Here is a 6,283-nt window from a genome sequence, read left to right on the forward strand (position 1 = left end):
ATCTCAAACCTGGCTCGGATACGCAGGAGCGCAGGGAACGAAAAAAAAACATCCAATTATTTTCTCTTTGCTTTTTAGCTCGCAATTGAATACGGAGCCGAATGTGCGGTGAATTTTAAAAACGTGGGCAGAGAGCGCGCGTCTGGGAGACGGAGCCTCCCCTCCACGGAGTGAGAGATCCGTCCGCCCCCTTTGGTGTTTGACCTCTCCACAGCTGTATGAAAGCCGACCCCCCCCCCCCCCACGGCGTCTAAGATGAAGCCGCGTGCAGCGATGTTGAGCGGCGTCTACAGCGCCGCAGTTTGGTGTCCGTCCCCCGCATCCCCGATTTAGAGCGGTTTGATAGTACGGTGGGAAAAAAGTTCAACGTACACACCTATAGACTCAACACTGCCCATAGACTCAACACTGCCCATAGACTCAACACTGCCCATAGACTCAACACTGTCCATAGACTCAACACTGTCCATAGACTCAACACTGCCCATAGACTCAACACTACCCATAGACTCAACACTGCCCATAGACTCAACACTGCCCATAGACTCAACACTGCCCATAGACTCAACACTGTCCATAGACTCAACACTGTCCATAGACTCAACACTGCCCATAGACTCAACACTGCCCATAGACTCAACACTGCCCATAGACTCAACACTGCCCATAGACTCAACACTGCCCATAGACTCAACACTGCCCATAGACTCAACACTGCCCATAGACTCAACACTGCCCATAGACTCAACACTGCCCATAGACTCAACACTGCCCATAGACTCAACACTGCCCATAGACTCAACACTACCCATAGACTCAACACTGCCCATAGACTCAACACTGCCCATAGACTCAACACTGCCCATAGACTCAACACTGCCCATAGACTCAACACTGCCCATAGACTCAACACTGCCCATAGACTAACACTGCCCATAGACTCATCACATAGAGACCCATGAACTTACACACCGCATCGCGCACTTTCAGAAGCGTTTCTGCAGCCGTCTGGAACGCTTCTTCCTTCCGATATTGGGAAGCCACCGTGAGCTAAGAAGCACTTTTAAATCATCATCATCGTCCAGATTGACAAACTCATTTCTTTAGGACTCATGTTTGTGTTTAGTTTGTTGTCCTTCCCCCGCACCTCTGATCAGCACGGCTGACTACGTACGGTGCGAAAGAAGTCCAACCCACATCCGTACATATCCTACAGGTGGCTGCCAAACTCCCCTCCCTTCCTTCCCGTGGGCGAACAAAAACGCGGCCTCCCACGTTGCTCCGTCTGCACGGGGATAGCGTGTTTCCCCCTCACACGTGTGGGTTTTCTCCGGGAGCTCTGGTTTCCTCTAACATCTTCTTGGTTCTTTCGGTAAAGTCACGTAGAAGGGAAATAATAAAATAAAAAAAAATTAAACATAATAAAATAATTCTCACGACGTTTCGGCCACAACGCAAGCAGCCGTCTTCAGGTGAAGAACAGGTCTGTCGGAAAGACAGCGTCTGAATGAACACCACCAGGCTTGGCAACGTATATTTAAGCTGGGTTGGAGGGGAAGAGCGCCTTGACAAAGGAATTTGCATATCAAGAGGACTTTAGCATATTTATGGGAAATGCAGATATGGGATTAGTCACTACTTGTGGAATGCGTAGGAGGTGGGGGGGGGGTTTCAAAGTCATATTATGCCCGTGCATTATGCAGGATTAGCAGCATCAAAGGGAGGGAGTAGGGTTAGCATTAATAAAGGGAAGGAATGTTAATAGTATGGAGCTGCAGCAACTAAACCACCACGTGAAAAACAAAAATATAAACTACATCATCAACATCTTAATACGTAGAGGGCCGCAGAGCTTGGGGCATTTGTTGGTGGTGCCGGCTCCTCACCACCAAGTGGCTGTTGCTGCTGCTGCTGCCTTCCCACTCCCTCGTCTGTGTGGTTCCTCCTCCTGGTGCCTCTGAGTCGTCCTCTCTCTCTCTGTTAGTCGTCCTCTTTCTGAGTCGTCCTCTTTTCTCTCTCTGACTCTTCTCTCTCTGAGTCGTCCCCTCTGTCTCTCTGAGTCGTCCTCTGTCTCTCTCTCTGAGTCGTCCTCTCTCTTTCTTTTAGTCTTCTCTCTCTCTGAGTCGTCCTCTGGCTTTCTCTGAGTCGTCCTCTCTCTCTCTGACTCGTCTCTCTCTCTGAGTCGTCCCCTCTCTCTCTGAGTCGTCCTCTGTCTCTCTCTCTATCTGAGTCGTCCCCTCTCTCTCTCTGAGCCATCCTCTCTCTCTCTGAGTCGTCCTCTCTCTCTCTCTCTGAGTCTTCTCTTTCTCTGAGTCGTCCTCTCTCTCTGAGTCGTCCTCTCTCTCTGAGTCGTCCCCTTCTCTCTCTCTCTGAGTCGCCCTCTCTCTCTGAGTCGTCCTCTGTCTCTCTCTGAGTCGTCCTCTGTCTCTCTCTCTCTGAGTCGTCCACTCTCTCTCTCTGAGTCGTCCCCTTCTCTCTGAGTCGTCCACTCTCTCTCTCTCTGAGTCGTCTCCTTCTCTCTGAGTCGTCCTCTGTCTCTCTCTCTGAGTCGTCCACTCTCTCTGAGTCGTCCACTCTCTCTCTACGAGAGCGGATACCGCAGCGTGCTAACCACTGCGCCACCGCTCCCCCCCACACACACAGTGTGACCGGTATTGTCCAAAACATCCGAATGCTGAAACAATTCCTTGCAAATCGCTCAACTAGAATCTCACAGAAGCAGCAGCAGCAGCGGCAAACATCGCCACCCCTACTGCGAATTCGATTATTTTGCTGCTATAAATGTCCACGTGATGGTGGTAATGATGACGACGACGACGACAACCCACTTCGTTATCATTTCTGGTGGCCTGGTCGCTTCTGACAAAGACGCTAATGGGCTTTAGACCCGGCAAGGTAAAAACAAACATTGTTTGGATTTACGTGTGGATATATTTGTTTGAAGTGCTTTGTTTACACTTTCGATTGAAAGCTTTCGTGACTGCAGGGATTCATATTGTTGGTTCCTTCGGTAAAGTAACGTGAATTCTCTGAGAATGTTATTGTTTTATTTTGTATCATTTTATTATTTCCCTTCTACGTGACTTTACCGAAAGAAGCAAGACTATATTTTGTTTACCTTGCATATACTTTGCCACTCTTCCTATCGTGTTTGTGTAATTGTGTTTGTTGTTGTTGTTGTTGTTTGCTGTGACGTTGTCAGCCCCCCTTGTGCGCTCCGAACTGGACATCTGCGACAACAAGAGCTTCGTAGCTCATCGGATTCCTCCTCTTCTTGGTTCTTTCGGTAAAGTCACGTAGAAGGGAAAAAAGAATAAAATAATAAAAATAAAACATAATAAAATAATTCTCACGACGTTTCGGCCACAACGCAAGCAGCCGTCCTCAGGTGAAGAACAGGTCTGTCGGAAAGACAGCGTCTGAATGTCTTCCCGACAGACCTGTTCTTCACCTGAGGACGGCTGCTTGCGTTGTAGCCGAAACGTCGTGAGAATTATTTTAATGTTTGATTTTTATTATTTTATTATTTCCCTTCTACACGTGATGACTTTACCGAAAGAACCAAGAAGATGAATCCCTGCAGTCACGAAAGCTTTAAATCGGATTCCTCCTCCTTCGGTCTCAACAAACCTTTATCATTCTGCACCCAAAAAAAATTTAGTTTCTGAGTCTAGACGGTGAGCGTAATGGTAACCACAAAATAATTACAATGTAGAAATCTATTAAAAACGCAGGTAGCATGCTCACTTGAACCCGCGATCGCAATCTTCCTAATTACCCGTGGCCGCTGTCGTTAGCACGAGTGGCGCGCGCACGCAGAGTGGATTTACAAAAAAATCGTTGCGGTGATTTGTTTAGATACAGACACACACACACATAGACACAGAGAACGCTGCAACATCATGGGGTCCGTGACTGTCAACGTAGACCTCGCGTCCCGTGCCTTGTCTTCGTGTGTGTTGTGTGCGTCTTCTTCTTGGTTCTTTCGGTAAAGTCACGTAGAAGGGAAGTAATAAAATAATAAAAATAAAATTAAAATAATAAAGTAATATAATATAATAAACTAATATAATATATTTTAATTATTTTATTACTTCCCTTCTACGTGACTTTACCGAAAGAACCAAGAAGATGAATCCCTGCAGTCACGAAAGCTTTAAATCGAAATGTGTGCGTCTTGTTGTGTGTCCACGTGTGCTTGTGTCAGTCCTTCCCTTTGCACTTCACGTGACCTCAAGGTGCACGTGGCCTGGCACAAGCGTCGTGGTGACGTCACTTAGTGGCGAATGGCGGTTGTTGTTGTTGTTGTCTTTGCAGGGGCTCGCTGCTAACAGCGCTTGTCCCGAAACAGTCTGTTAAGGGGGCGTCCATAAATGACGTCACGCACCTAGGGGGGGGGGGGGTCAGACATTGGTGACGATGTGTGACGAAGGGGAGGGGGGGGGGGGTTTGAGAAATGTGACGTCACTTTAAAATGCGCAACTTTAAATAAATATCGACAACACGTTCTACCTAATTAAATAGACGTTTTAATAAATGCTTCCTCCTACAACATCAGAGTGCATCGCCACATTAAATACGCACTACAATGACAATAGTTTAAAGCGATTTGAAGCATGTTGTATTTTCAAAATGGAAATATGGTTTTGGGGGGGAGCAGCTTTGTGACGTCATATTTGAGGGGGGGGGTCTGACTTTTTGTGACGCCGTGTGACGAAGGTGGGGGGGGGGGGGGTCCCAAATCGTCCAAAATCACGTGACGTCACTTATGGACGGTCCCTAAGACTTCGAAATGTCTCGTAATAGCCTCAAAGTTCACCCAGCATGGCAAATGAGTGTATCTAGTGCCGAGTGTAACCATCCCTACCGGGGAGACAAAGGCGGTCGGGCGTGGTGCTGGCCACCCACTCCCTCGGCCTTCGTAGGGGCTGCTACTCGCTAACAGCCCTGGGCCCCGACAATCTGTTGGTGAATGGGCTGCAAGAGGCAGCTCAAGGTGCAGCACTGCAATTGCTAGCTCTCGCCAATTGCTGGAGGAAGGGTCTCCGCTTCTAGGGAGCTCTCTCTAGTTCTCTCTCTCTAGTTCTTTCGGTAAAGTCACGTAGGTAAAAAATGAAATAAAAATTAATAAAAATAAAACAATAAAAATCACGACGTTTCGGAGGCAACACAAGTCTCCGTCATCAGGTGGGACCGTCACAGCCAGATTTGCTGTATCAATTAATTTTAATTGCATTTATTACCTACATGGTGACTTGACCGAAAGAACTAAGAGTATGAATCATTGCAGTCACGAAAGCTTCAAATCTAGTGAACACACATGTTGGTGACGTGCGAACGCTGGGGAGACGGACAAGCCCCTCTCTGTACCAGCGTGGACGGCACCCTCGTGGTGTTCACCTTCTCAAGCGCTCGCTCGTCACCGTGGCGTGCGCAATGACCACCACCACCACCACCACGTGACTTTTATTTTGAGTTGTGCGCGGTGCATTTATCGCCACAGCGCGTGGATTTATAGCGATTATTTGTGTTGCTGGTGACTTTGTGGGTTTCATATCGGAGCCGTTGCCTCTGGCGGCAATAAAAGTTGTTTAAAAGTCAAGTCTGGAGAGAGTGGAGAGAGAGGAGAGACAGATAATGAGATAGGAGAGACAGAGTGAGAGAGGTTTGAGTTTTAAACAACTTTTATTGCCGCCAGCAGCGAAAGCACTGGAGACTATTTCGATACAAAGTCACGTGGAGTGCAGCGTCACGTGTGCACGTCACGTGTGCAGCGTCACGTGTGCACGTCACAGACACTGCCCACGTGACGCGTGGGGGCTGCACGTGGCACGCGCAACACGAACACCGCGTCGTGACGCTGCGCCATGCGTGGCGAATAACCTCGCTAGAGACGACGGATAACCTCGTTACAGACGACGATTAACCTCGTTACAAAGTACAGTTCAGAAATCCGTTAGCGCTGGTGCAGAGGGCTTGACCGGCAATCCACCACGAACAAATCGACTTATGATCAGACCTCTGGAACATAACTCGTTCGTAAAGAGAGGAGTGCCCTGGAAAAGTAGTACATCTCCTGTACTCAAACACAATATTTGAGTACAGGAGATGTATAATTAACACTGGTCAACACACTTTTCCTGGCATAAGGTATTCCAACGGGTTTAAGGTAATGTTGGGGTGCTGATTCCAAATCTGGCATCAGTTTTTGTCTATCACTTCCGGTTTTTGAGATATCAAATGTTGCATTTTCAATAAAAACTGCAGAAGAAAAAAAATTAAA

Source organism: Lampetra fluviatilis, chromosome 61 (genome assembly GCF_964198595.1).
Source record: "Lampetra fluviatilis chromosome 61, kcLamFluv1.1, whole genome shotgun sequence".
In the NCBI taxonomy this organism is placed as follows: Eukaryota; Metazoa; Chordata; class Hyperoartia; order Petromyzontiformes; family Petromyzontidae; genus Lampetra; species Lampetra fluviatilis.